Source organism: Podarcis pityusensis, assembly GCF_964106645.2.
Source record: "Podarcis pityusensis genome assembly, chromosome: W".
Taxonomy (NCBI): Eukaryota; Metazoa; Chordata; class Lepidosauria; order Squamata; family Lacertidae; genus Podarcis; species Podarcis pityusensis.
Window position 1 is genome coordinate 32,700,774 of NC_138045.1, and position 14,075 is coordinate 32,714,848.

Sequence of the window (14,075 nt, forward strand, 5' to 3'; positions counted from 1 at the left end):
TTCTCTCCATCTTTTCCCAGCCATCTAGCTAGAGGACCATGCCTGGAGAGCAGGTCGGGAGCTCGGGCAGATGCCTCCTCTCTCACACACCCTGGGAGAAGACTCCTCTCCCGCCCAGTTAGGAAAGCCAACCTCCACCCAAAGCATCCCCTAAACAGCCTCCAAGGGCAGTCCCCACACAGCTTAGCCCCATGGCTTTTAGAGAGCGAGAGCCTGGAACTCAGGAGGAATCACACCAAAATGCAGGCAAGGGTTGGGGTTTGCACCCGCAGCTGCCTGGTGGGGAAACCAGGCGACCTGGAGCTTCTCAATGGCATGTATGAAAGTCAGAACTGGGAGAGGTCGCCTGTGGGGAGGGGATGACAAGACATTCACCCTTCCCTGTCACCCTACACCCCCCCCCAATCCCGGGGCCTGACCTATCTGCCACCACCCTTGCACCTCTGCTGCCGTGAGTTTCTTCCCCAGACGAAGGGGGGACAGAGAGCCTTGCTTTGCGCTCTCAAGTCCGCTTGGCATGGAGCATTTGAATCAGGAGGCTGTTGCAGGGCACGTCCCCGCTCAGGTGCTTGTGGTACAGGTACTCCTCCGCTTGCATGCTCAGGGACCGGACGTCAGCCAGCTGTATCAGAAGCTGGTGGAACTTGTCTGTGGTGTGTGGGTAGTTGCAGAGGGTGTACTCCATCAGGGCTGCATTGGCCTTTTCCTGGGCTTCCTTCACCACACTTGAATTCTCCACGAATTTCACATCTGCAGCAGGGGGGAGGGGGAGGGGAAATAAGGGGGGGTGCATTGAATGGGGTAACCTCTCTTGAATGGAGGGACTTCCTCCTGGGCACACAGGCCGCAAACATGGAAGGTGTCGCTTGCAAAGCTCGCACAAGCCATCGGCTGATACCTGCAAAACGGCTGAGGTTGATGGAGAGGCTCCCCTGTGAGGAGAGCCTGCAGCGGTCGGGGCTTTTTAGTGTAGAGAAAAGGGGACCGGAGGCGACCTGACGGAAGCATAAACAATTGCATGTGGTGTGGAGAAAGCGGAGTTTTCCCCCTCCCTCTCGCATGATGACACCAGAACTCGTGGGCATCGAATGAGGCTGAATGTTGGAAGATTCAGGACAGAGAAAAGGAAGTAGTTCTTCAAGCAGCGCAACATTAAACTATGGAACTCCCTCCCACAGCAGGCAATGATGGCCACCAATTTGGAGAGCCTTGATGGAGGTTTGGACAAATCCATGGAGGAGGAGGAGACGAGCCACAATTACTGCGCTCTGCCTCCATGGTCAGAGGCAGCGACGCTTCTGAATACCAGATGCAGGAAACCACAGGAGGGGAGATCTGCTCTTGTGCAAGGATCCTGCTTGCTGGTTTCCCACAAGCATCTAGTCAGCCACTGTGAGAACAGGACTAGATAGCACATTGGCCTGATCCAGCTAATGGCTCTTCCTATCTTCATAAGCTTCATCTGGCCATCTGCCTGGATGAACAGGGTCTGACCTTGCCAGCCTTATGCTTTGCAGATGAGCATCAGGCTGGTAAAGGCTATGCAAGATAAATAAACCATATCTGACAAGCGATCTTCTTCTTACTTTCTGATGTTCCCTAAACAAACCTTCACTTCAAAGCCACTCTGTTGTGTTCCTCTCTAAACACCAGCTGGAGGGATTGGGGCTTAATCTGTTTGGCCTTCCCAGGTGAAAATAGGGCTCAGCTGACATGGAAACCATGATCCAAGGTGCCTCAAGCAGCTCAGCCAAAGAACAAGGGGTAGGAGGATGAGAGAGACGGGTGTGAAGGTGCAGTGATAAGCACATCCCTCTTAAGCTGTCGCCCACCTGCCTGAAAATGTGCCTGCTCTATGCACACTGCTCTTGAAAACTCGGCAAAAGCTGCCAATGCAAACTTCCTTCCTTGGGCCTGACTTCATCTGTGGGGCGTGGAGGGGGGCCACTGGGGGAGGGCAGGGGCCAAGCAACAGCAGTGGGAGGGGGCTTTAGCTCAATGGTGGGCGGCCACCTGTTCCTCCTATTCTTGCCACGCTCACAAGGGGGAGATGAGACAGGGCCTTTTCAAGGCTAACTGGGAAGACACAGCGGGCCCTCTGGGGGTGTCGCCAAAATCTCTCCTCCCTCCCTCTCACTTCCAACACTCAGCCTAGAACCACAGAATTCTGGCCTCACCTCCAAAAGAGCATTGGAGGGGCTTTGAAAAAATGGCGGACGAGGTGGAGCAGCAACAAACCACAAATACTGTAGAAGAGCCCTTGGATCTCATCAAGCTTAGCCTTAATGAACGAATTGATGTAAAAATGAGAAATGACCGAAAACTTCGAGGCAGATTATTTGCTTGTTACCAGCACTTAAATAAGATTTTGGGTGATGTTGAGGAGACTGTGACAACAATAGAAATGGATGAAGAAACCTATGAAGAGATTTATAAATCTACCAAAAGGAATACAGTGGTACCTCGGGTTAAGTACTTAATTCGTTCCGGAGGTCCGCTCTTAACCTGAAACTGTTCTTAACCTGAAGCACCACTTTAGCTAATGGGGCCTCCTGCTGTCGCCGCGCCGCCAGAGCACGATTTCTGTTCTCATCCTGAAGCAAAGTTCTTAACCCGAGGTACTATTTCTGGGTTAGCGGAGTCTGTAACCTGAAGCGTATGTAACCCGAGGTACCACTGTATTCCGATGCTGTTTGTCCGAGGAGATGGAGTTGTACTTGTAGCTCCTCCACTGTGGGTTGGCTGAAACCATGAAGAAAATGGTCATTGTTTCAAAAATGTTGGACCTCTGGACACTGTCTTCTGATACCCTTAAACATTAAGATTCTGCCCTTAATTCTGAAAGACCATCCAAACCTGATTTGTTGTGAAGGCGTAAGATCATTTGGCATATAAGTTGATATAAGGGTCTCCCCCCCCCCCGAAATAACTTAAGTGCAGGTGTCTTTATGTGTCAGATCAGTGGATATAACCATTTTAGTTGCTCTTGTGGCCGCTGATCTTTTTAAAGAAATAAATCTGTTTGGGGGTTTTTTGTATGTATGTGTTTATAAGCACTTTTCCCATTAAGGGGGGGAGGGCATTGTGTGGGATGTGAAACACAAAAGCAGTCAAGTACAACATTCCTAGAGTGAACATGTTTACACATGGGGAGGAATGTTTGTTCAGCCAGCAGGTAAACTTCCTGTTTACTTCTGGGCTGGGACAGACTTCCTTTGCATGTGACTAGAGGTGGGTGTGGCCTCACCTAAGCAGGTAATGACAAAAGCACAGGGCAGGGCAGCCATCTCTCTCCTTTTGACTACATGCATCGAAGAAGCAACATCTGCTTAGCCAAAGATGCCCTCTTGGCTTCCAGCCAAGAGATGACAAAGGGACTGTCTTCTTATGAGATAGTTTCCAGGTATATGTTACTTTTCTAAGCTAAGTATGCCTTCTGGAATCCTATTGTGAACAGAATGATATGTGAGTAAACTCTCTTTATACTTTTATAGAAGACTGTGTCGTGTCTTATCTTTTATGAGGGAATAAGGGGAAAATACCAGAACAGTTATTATAGAGGTTTTAGCGAGCCTGAGCAAATGCATCCGCTGCAAGTTTAAAAGGGAGAATATTACTCTGCTAAATTGTGAACTTGTTAACACATGTTGGAAAGGCTATTATCAGACAATATATCCTCTCCTGCATCCCTGAGCATTCCCACACATTAGAAAAGGTTCAGAAAAGGGCCGTCAGAATGACCAAGGGGAGGATGGAGCAACGGATGGAGGCTGCAGCACTGGGGACTTTTTGATTTGGAGAAAAGGTGAGTAAGAGGCAGCGTGGCAGAAGTGTATAAAATGATGGAAGGCACAAAGGAAAGAGAACGTTTTTCTCCCTCTCTCAAAACAAGAGAACTCCAATGAAGCTGGAGTTTGCTGGCACTGAAGGACAGCAGCACTCCAGAGCCTCAGGCAAAGCACATTCCAAGCACTGCATGGAGATGCCACTCACTGAACCTGGGATTGAACCTGGGACCTCCTGCAGGTGAAGCAGGTGCTCTCCTGCAAAACTACAGCATTTCCCTTAAAAACAACAGTGAGATTTCAGTCCTCAGGGTTCTGAAGAAAGGGCTGGTTTAAATAGGGATGGAGGAAGCTGCTTCACTCACCCACCTAGATCAGTACTGTCTATTTCAGATCTGAAATTGTATCACGATGCAGTTTGTCTCGCCTGGATTTGGGAATGGCTCACGTTAAAAAACACCGACTTGCTGGATCTAGAAGGATTCAATAACAGATACGGCTGGCATGCCCATCTGGGATATGAGAAGGTCCAGAAAGGGTTTTTGAACCACGTGATCAGGAAATTGCTTTACATGGTGTGGGCCAAATATAAGGACTTACTAGAACCAAAAACGCCATGGTGGCTGTCCCTGGCAGAAGCGTTCTCAGTTTAAAAAAACAGCATGAGAGAAGTAATTGGGCAACTTATAAAGACTTATTGGAAGAAAAAGAAAATAAGCTAAAATTAAAGAAATTTGAAGCAATTCGGACACATTTGACTGATTGGTTGCAGTATTTTCAGTTAAATGAAACATTCCAAAAGGACAAACAGAAAGGCTTTTCCACAGAAATTTCAAGATTTCCACGTACCTACGGGACCGCCTCTCCTGGTATGCACCATGGAGGACCTTAAGGTCCACAAATGACAACATTTTGGAGGTCCCAAGTCGCAAGGTGGTTAGATTGGTCTCAACTAGGGCCAGGGCCTTTTCAGTACTGGCCCCGACTTGGTGGAACGGTCTGTCACAAGAAACTAGGGCCCTGCGGGACTTGACATCTTTCCGTAGGGTCTGCAAGACAGAGTTGTTTTGCCTGGCCTTTGGTTTGGTCTCAGTCTGACCCTTACGTTTCCCTCCCCTTACGATTTTGATCTATGGGCTACTTTTAAAATGAGGCTGCATTTTAAATTGCATTTTAACCTGCATTTTAAATTGGTCGGTCCCCCCCATTATGTTTTTATTGTAATTTTACTGGTGTTAGCTGCCCTGAGCCCGACTCTGGCCAGGGAGGGTGGGGTACAAATAATTTTTTAAATTTTTTATTATTACTGTTTAATAAACACACACACACAAACGCTCTCTAACATGTACAGGTGCCTCCTTGACTGGGAGGTCAGGGAGGAAGAAGTAAAATCTGTCATGGTACAATGGGCCAGAGATTTTGGGCACAACATCCAGATGGAATCATGGGAGAGGTTGTGGAAGGAGGACCTAAAATTCACAGTGTGCTACGATTTGAAAGAGAATTTCATGAAGATGCTCTACAGATGGTACTTAACACCTGTAAAACTGGCCAAAATGTATAAATCTAGATCAAACATCTGTTGGAGATGCAAGGAGGCGGAAGGCACCATGATCCACGTGTGGTGGAACGGCAAAAAAATCAGGGAATTTTGGGAAACAATCTACAATGAACTTAAAAAAATTGTTTAAATGTTCCTTCCCAAAGAGGCCCGAAGCCTTCTTGCTAGACATAATGAGCAATGAAATCCCTAAACAGGTAAGGAAAATATTTTTGTATGCGGTAACAGCAGCTAGGATTCTAATTGCTAAGGTATGGAAAGGAGATTCTATTCCCTCAAAATTAGACTGGCAAAATAAAATGCTAGAATATGCAGAACTAGCAAGATTCTGAAACCATACAGATCAAGTATTTAGTAAAGAGTGGAATATCTACAGAGAATATTTAAACAAACATTGTAATAACATAAATTCTTTGGCAGGCTTGGATTGATTTCTGCATGAATTAAGAAATCATTACAGAATTAAAATAACAGAAGAACTTAGGAGAGAAAAGTTAAGTGTGCAGCGTAATGAAATTTAGGAACCACAGTGGGGGGACCGGAAGTTACGTTAGAATTAGCGATGGATGAACTTAATCTTTTCTTTTTCGGTATGTACGTATGGTGTAGGGAGTATTAATTACTGGATTGCCCTTTGTGGCTTGATGCATCTTGTTTTGTTTTGTATTTGTTTTGTAATGTTATGTTTTTAAAATTAATAAAGCATTGGGGGGATTCTTAAAAAAAGGATCAGTACTGTCTACACGTACTGGCAGCCATGGCTCTCCACGGCAGGAGATATTTAGCCCCCTCCCAGGCCTACCTACCTGGAGATGCTGCTGAGGATTGAACCCAGGACCTCCTGCACGCAAAGCGGAAGCTCTTCCACTGAGCTATTGCCCTCCCCCGGGAGCCTTTTTGCAAATCTGCTTTTCCTCGAGATCCCTTCCTAGAACCTTCTCTGGAGAAGTGGCTGTTAGAATTCCTGATCTATGATTGCAGTCATGGGATTTTTTATCACATGACGGTATATGTTTTGACTCCACAGAGTGGGAAGTGACGGCGGCAGGATGTTTGTGTCACTGTGTTCCATGAAGTGGGACTATTGTCCTTTGTTCTTTTTCTCTTTGCTGTCTGATGCTAGAGAGGGAGGGAGCCATGTTGCAGTGCTCCGTGTGTGTTTATACTGTATGTAAATAAAGTACAGTGGTACCTCGGGTTACATACGCTTCAGGTTGCATACTCCGCTAACCCAGAAATAGTACCTTGGGTTAAGAACTTTGCTTCAGGATGAGAACAGAAATCGTGCTCTGGCAGCGCGGCGGCAGCAGGAGGCCCCATTAGCTAAAGAGGTGCTTCAGGTTAAGAACAGTTCCAGGTTAGACACAAGAGCTACCCACACTAGAGGAATGGCAGATGAAAATGATGGACTACATGGAATTGGCGGAAATGACTGGCAGAATCCGTGACGAGGGAGAAGAGTCGGTGGAAGAAGATTGGAAGAAATTTAAAGATTATTTACAGAAATATTGCAAAATTAATGAATGTTAGAGTGATGTTGGATTGAAGTTAAGTGGCTTCTAGCTGTACAGGCTTTAAAGTTATAAATATATCAAGATTAAGGATTAGGATTAAAAAGGTTAAAAGAATGGAAAAATTGGTTTTTAATAGGTTAAAACTTAATGTCATAATATATTAAGATTAAGGATTGGGATTAAAAAAGAGGGAAAGAAATTGCTGGATTAACAAACTGAATGGGAATACAAAAGAGGGAGGTATGAGGAGGTCCGGGAAACAAGTAAATGTAAAAGAAGTTATGAAAAGACGGAATTCTTTTTAACTGTTTTTTCTTTTTACTTTGTTTTTTCTTTTTTTTACTTTTGTATTTTGTATTGTGTATTTTTCTTTTTATTCTTAAATTTTTCTTTCTTATTAATGTGATTCTTTCTTTGTGAAACTATAATAAATATTATTAAAAAAAAAAAAAAGAACAGTTCCAGGTTAAGAACGGACCTCCAGAACAAATTAAGTACTTAACCCGAGGTACCAGTGTAGATTAGCCAAAATGCTGAGTTCCTGAGGTCTGTTACGCAATGCTGCGAAGACTCTGCGGATCCCTAAGTGTGCCGATGTCGGCTGGCATCGGTCGCTGTGATGTTCAGGCTGAAGAAAGCTTATGAAGCTCCCGAACAAAAGACCAGGAGGGGGAGAACATGCCAGTCAGGCATGTGTCTCTGCCAGGGTCCTACTCGAGTGTAGGCTGAACTCCTGACAGTGGCAAGCTCTCATTTTGTAGACTCTCAAGGCATCCAGCAGCAATGTTGGAGATGGGGGCACCATGAGGGGCAGCCCTCCTTCAGGGCCCAGATTCGCTGTCAAAAGGCCCTCAAGTGTCCGCCAATGTCTCAAGAGACATCTCCTTCCCCCAGGGGTCTTGCAGACAACTGTGGACAGCCTGGCTTCAGTGGCACCTCACCCTAAGGCTTGCACACAGTTCCCAGGGGATACAACCGAGCCTAACCACCTGTAACTGAAAACAACAACAACATATTGCTTCCTGCTGCATCCTACCTGGGTAGAATTTTAGGCTGCAGGGTCCTTGGGGCAGGGACCTGCCCTTGTGTCCTCTGTAAAGCAGTTCTGGGAGGCCTGGTGCCCTCCAAACATTGCTGGACACACCGCTCCCATAGTCCCTGACCAGGCTGGCCACGGCTGATGGCAGTTAGAGGACTGCATGGCTCCCATCCCTATAAAAACACTCAGGACATGCTTCTCTCAGCCGTGCCAAGTTCTGGATCCAGCCCAACTAAAGGCCAACAAGGCCTTCCCAAAAGGTTGTGGTCCAACGACATCTGGGGACCCACAGGTGGAGAACCAGCTGGAAAGAGCAGGAGGGGAGAGGGCACTCTCTGGCGCTTAGGCCCTGCTTGTGGGTTTCCCATAATGGGCATCTCACTGGCCACTGCGAGAACAGAACGCAGGGCGGGGAGGGCCACTGGTCCCATCCTGCCTCAGGGCTCTTTTGACATTCCCCTGACCTGAGCCTTGTGCTTAGCAGTTGAAGTGCTGACTGCCCCCTTTCATTTCTGAGTCACTGCTGGGATAATCAGGCACGCAATTATGGAATCTCTTCATCTGCATAACATTACAGTCATACCTCTTGTTACATTCGGTTCAGGTTACGTTCTTTCAGGATACGTACCGCGGCGACCAGGAAATAACGGAATGGGTTACTTCCGTGTTTTGCCGCTCGCGCATGCGCACTCAAAATGACGTCACACGCACACGCAGACGTGGCGACCTGCGCACGCGCAGACACAGGTTGTATTCTGCTCAGGTTGTGAACGGGGCTCCGGAACGGATCCCATTTGCAACCAGAGGTACCACTGTATTGTGATTTTCATTTTCAGGAGAAAGAGGGGGGGACACGCAGTCCTCACACTCACATACCCTAGAAGTTACGCTGCTAAAGCCTTCTCTTCCCTACCATCCCCCCCACACACACTTTGAGGTGGCACAAAAATAGAGGGTTCGTCTTGATCAACTCACCTGGTTTGGAGAAGAAACCCTATTCATGATTTAATTGAATATTTGAATAATCTTTTCATTCCTGTAAGGCATAAAGAATGTTGTCCAAATAACACTGACGCACTCCGTCCTGCGACAAAAGCCGCCTCACACACAGGCAGAGCTGCCGGGACCATTTCTTTGCCCTTAAGAGTTCTTTGCATTCAGTGCCGCTTTTGTCTGCTGGAGGCGTCAGATAAATTGCAATCACTTAAGGGAATGCAGGCGCACAAAAGCCGCTCTTGCTCCATGTTAAATAGTGGGGAAGATGGATGAAGGACACAGCTCTGTTAGATTCTCAGCTCTTTATTACAGCAGTTAGAACTGCTCCTGGAGTCAGACTGACTGCAGCCTAGCTGGCTGCTTTATATAATACTAAGTAACTTGTAACAGTAACAACTCCCAACTAGCTAACCAGTCAGTGAGGGACAGTTCTCAGTCCTTCATTTGCATACTGGTGGCCCTGAGTGAGAACTGCAGCTGATCTTAATACAGTCATACCTCGGGTTACAGACGCTTCAGGTTGTGTTTTTTAGGGTTGCGGACCGCCGAAACCCGGAAGTACCGGAACGGGTTACTTCCAGGTTTCGCCGCTCATGCATGCAGAGACGCTCAAAATGACGTCACGTGCATGCGCAGAAGCGGCGAATTGCGACCTACGCGTGTGCAGACAGGCAGACGCAGGTTGCGTTCTGCTCATGTTGCGAACGGGGCTCCGGAACGGATCCCGTTCGCAACCAGAGGTACCACTGTACAGTCATATCTCGGGTTACAGACACTTCAGGTTGTGTTTTTTTGGGTTGCAGGTGACCGAAACCTGGAAGCACCGGAATGGGTTACTTCCGGCTTTCGGCAGTCGCGCATGAATCACAATCCGTGCGTGTGCAGACGTGCTGCTGCAGGTTGCGGACGTGCCTCCCGCACGGATCACGTTCGCAACCCGAGCGTCCACTGTACATAACACTTCGCATCCCCTCGAGTGGCTGGCTGGAGAATGGAAGTCAGGCCGGCACATGTGGAGGGGGGGTGTTGATCCATTAAGCTTCTATTAAGCCCTTCTGGAGAACAAAGCTAACCTGTGCCGCCCCTCATAAATATTGCTGTTCAGAGGAGCCCTAATTTTAATTAAACCTCTTTTACCTGCTCATGAGAAAAATCTATTTAGACTCAAATGGCGCCCTTTCCTCCCCCTCTCGCACGCCTGTGTTTGTGTGTGTGTGTGTGTGTGTGCGCGCACACACACACACACACACACACACACACACACAGATGCCAAGTGCAGCTTGTGAGCTGGAGGGAGAAAGAGAGAGAGAGAAGACATTCTTTTCTTCAGGGCAAATACAGCCGGCATATATAAGCGAGGAGGTGGCAGCTCCCGTACAGCCGAGCCTGCAGAGGGCACATGGCTTGCAGCATAATCGGCACCACGCTCAGAGAGGGAAGTTGGGCACGGGGCATGGGCAGAGGGCAACCTTTTGTTCCTGATTTTCTTCGGTGAAGGAGAAAAGCTTCCACACCGGCAGGTGGAAGTTTTAACGCAATGCGCAAAAAGGGAAGGGAAGACATCATGGAGGCGGGGGGGGTGTCCTTTGCCGCAAAGCCAAAGAGAAACACCAGTTGCTGAAAACCCACAGGAGAAGAGAGTGCACTGGCACTCAGGTCCTGCCTATGGGCTGCCCATTGGGGCATCTTTGAGACCAGGGTTCTGGACTCGATGGGCCCCCTTTGGCCTGACCCAAGTGCAGAGCTTGTCTTATATGCTCTGAAGAAGATCATTTGACCCAGAATTCTTCCGGCAGGAGGAAAGGAAGCCCTTCTTCACACAGTGCATGATTAAACTATGGAACGCTCTCCCCTAGGAGGCAGTGATGGCCACCAACTTAGATGGCTTTAGAAGAGGATTTGACAGATTCGTGGAGGAGGAGAGGGCTATCAAAGGCTAGTACAAAAGCTACTACAAAGGTTATCTCCTGCTTGGACTACTGCAATGCGCTCTATGTGGGGCTACCTTTGAAAGTGACCCAGAAACTACAACTAATCCAGAATGCAGCAGCCAGACTGGAGACTGGGAGCGGCCACCAAGACCACATAACACCAGTCCTGAAAGACCTAGATTGGCTCCCATAACGTTTCTGAGCACAATTCAAAGTGTTGGTGCTGACCTTGAAAGCCCTAAACGGCCTCGGTTCAGTATATCTGAAGGAGCGTCTCCACCCCCATCGTTCTGCCCGGACACTGAGGTCCAGCACCGAGGGCCTTCTGTCGTTTCCCTCACTGTGAGAAGCCAAGTTACAGGGAACCAGGCAGAGGGCCTTCTCGGTAGTGGCACCCACCCTGTGGGACGCCCTCCCACCAGGTGTCAAAGAGAACAACAACTACCAGACTTTTAGAAGACATCTGAAGGCAGCCCTGTTTAGGGAAGCTTTTAATGTTTGATGCATTACTGTATTTTAATATTTTGTTGGAAGCCGCCCAGAGTGGCTGGGGAAGCCCAGCCAGATGGGCGGGGTATAAATAATAAATGATGATGATGATGATGATGATTAGTCACAATGGTTATGCTCCGTTTCCACTGTCAGAAGCAGAGGTGCCTCTGCATTCCAGTTGTATGGAGAGAACCCTGTTTGCTGCCTTCGCTCAGTTCCCGAGCTTGAAACCTTGCTCTCTTTGGGAATGGGGACGGCTGCAGTTCCTGTTGCTTTGCACAATGTGGCTAAGGGACAAGGCAGGGAATTGGTGGTATTTAGAATCTTTTGAGTGTGTTAAATCTGAAGCAGCCAAACCTGCAACGTTCTTTTGTCTGTTTATGGCGCTCATGCTTTGAGTTCAAGATCAAGGAGCTAGAAGAGCTGTGTGTGTCTATACCAGTTCTTAATTACCATTATTGCTCAAGTTGCAACCTTTAGCTAGCGGTTCGGACTTCCATACCCTAGTCTCTTGACCACTACAGGAAGCGTCCCTAGAGGGATGCCGTACAGAATGTACCATGAAACCGTTTCACAGCTGTGCCACTCTGCAGCTGGGTCATAACTGGCTGATGGGAGGCAGGTCCATAGCTAGGGGGTAGTGAGGTGGCCCCCCGCCACGGGTGCAGGTGATGGGGGGGCCTCAAAATTGGCTAAAAATATGTCCATAAATATAAATATTGATTATTGCCTCATAAGAATAGAGAGTGAATTGAATTGGGGGGGGGGAGAGGTGGAAAGAAGAGCTAATTTGTCCATGGCTAGGGGGCACAATCTGGACGGTTCTGCCAGGGGCGCAAGATCACCTAGCTATAGCTCTGGCAGGACGGAAGAGTGTTCATGTGCTCAAGCCCTGCTTGTGGGTTTTCCACAGGGGCACCTGGCTGGCCAATGTGGGAACAGGAGGCTGGACTAGGTGGGCCACTGGCCTCATCCAGCCTCATGGCTCGATTTATGCAAAATAAAGAGGCTTGATTTGCATTCAGGTTGCACAATTCAGGTACAGAATCCTGGGCAGGTTTTAGGCATGAAATGGGCAAACACAGCATTTGCCAAAAGGAGGAAACTTTTCTGAACCTTTTTTCTCAAAGGAGCCTGGACAACAGTTTTGGCAAATGTCAGGAAGGATACTGCTGCTGGTGTCATTTTCCTCAGAGAACTGCAGCGCTGAGCACTTCCACAGAACAGGCAGAAGCTCTGCATTTCAGTTGCTGGGTTCAGTTGCCAAATGGCATTCTTTGGGTAGAGGCTGGGATAAAACCGCAAGCCTGAGACCCCAAAGAGCAGCAGCTGCTGCCAGTCAGTGTAGGCAACGCTGGGCCGGACAGACCAAGAGCCTGAGACTTCAGCACTAACAAAGCAGCTTCCCAGTGCAGAAAAGGTCACTGCTTGACCCCTGCCGCCCCAGGGCTGGTGTGCAACCTTGCAGGCCTAGCAGATGCAGCCAATACCACCCTCAACCACTGCTGGTGCAACTATTTGTAGGAGAAGTTGTGGGGGGCGAGGTGTCGCTCATACCCACACAGACGGCCCTGCTCCACTGCCATGCGCAGGAGGGGAGGAGGCAAGGCTGCCTGAACTGGTGCAAATCAACTTCTGAGCAGAAAGAAGGGGTCTTTGGGGGCGGGGATCAGAAGCAGGTACCAGACAAGCCAAACCTGGCTCCTCTGCAGACTGCACTCCCACATTTCCCTGCATATATTGTGTCAAGGTCAGATGTTGTGCACAGTTCCTCTGGGCAATAGGCAGGGCTGGAATCTCCTGCAATCTCCAGTGTGGCTGACCACATCCGAGGCTGTCCTTGAATTCCTCTGGACACAAACACAGATGAACAGGAACTGCCCCTCACCCCCTCAGCTCTCAACAACATGCTCAAGGAGACCACCAACATCCATGTTTTGGAAAGGGCTGTCCAGCAATGTTCCAGATTACCAGCTGCTGGAAGCCGCAAGGGGGGGGGGGGGCTCATTGCTTATGTCCTGCTTGCCTGGGTGGCTGGTTAGCCACTATGAGAACAAGAGGCTGGAATAGATGGACCTGGTCCAGCAGCCAGGCTCTTATCACGTCCTTCTGGCAGTAGGGAGAAGGCAAAGACAATGGGGGCTCTGCTTCCAGCCCCACCCGCCAGGCAGATGAACCTATAAGCAAAGCAAGTCTCCTCCAAACACCTCATGTGGTTGAGATCTCAGGGTGGGGGGGGGGCTGAAGCACAAAGCTCTCCATGGCAGCCCCTGTTTGCTCTTCCCAGGTTTCTCGCTGCCCCATCCACACCCCTTGGCACTTACCAAGGCTGAAGAGGATGAGGAACTTCAAGCAGACAAACTCCTGCCTGTCCACCTGGAGAGAATGGAAGTGAAGCACCAGTTCCTGCGCTCTCAGCACCAAGTTGTTCAGGATGGATCCCGCCTGCATGGCAACGGTCGACATGTCCACCTGGAAGAAAGGGGAGGTGGGCAGGGCTCAGGACCCCCAAGAAGTACCATCTTGTCAGGGGAACAAGGAGGTTCAAGAGCTGGGCGGTGGGGGACAACCTCCATCAGAAAGACTTTTGAGCAATCAGCTGTTAAGGCTTTAAAGCAGTTAATGGACTCAGTTGTTGCCTAAATTACAATAAATATGGTTATATCTGGGTGTGGCTTTACACAGAAGGATAAGCAATAACGACCAAAGTCTAACTAGCCAGGAATCCAACGCAGGCTGACTCACAAGTGATGTCCC

General features: G+C 48.6%; 1 pseudogene across 1 annotated transcript; it reads right to left on the reverse strand.

Annotated features, from left to right (window-relative positions):
• Positions 1-502: 502 nt before the first annotated feature.
• Positions 503-13,822, reverse strand: LOC308467656 (steroidogenic factor 1 pseudogene; annotated as a pseudogene). The gene is made up of 2 exons: positions 13,643-13,822; positions 503-750 (listed from the first exon to the last, which is right to left on the reverse strand). The product of its transcript is annotated as a steroidogenic factor 1 pseudogene (transcript).
• Between the last annotated feature and the right edge of the window lie 253 nt (positions 13,823-14,075).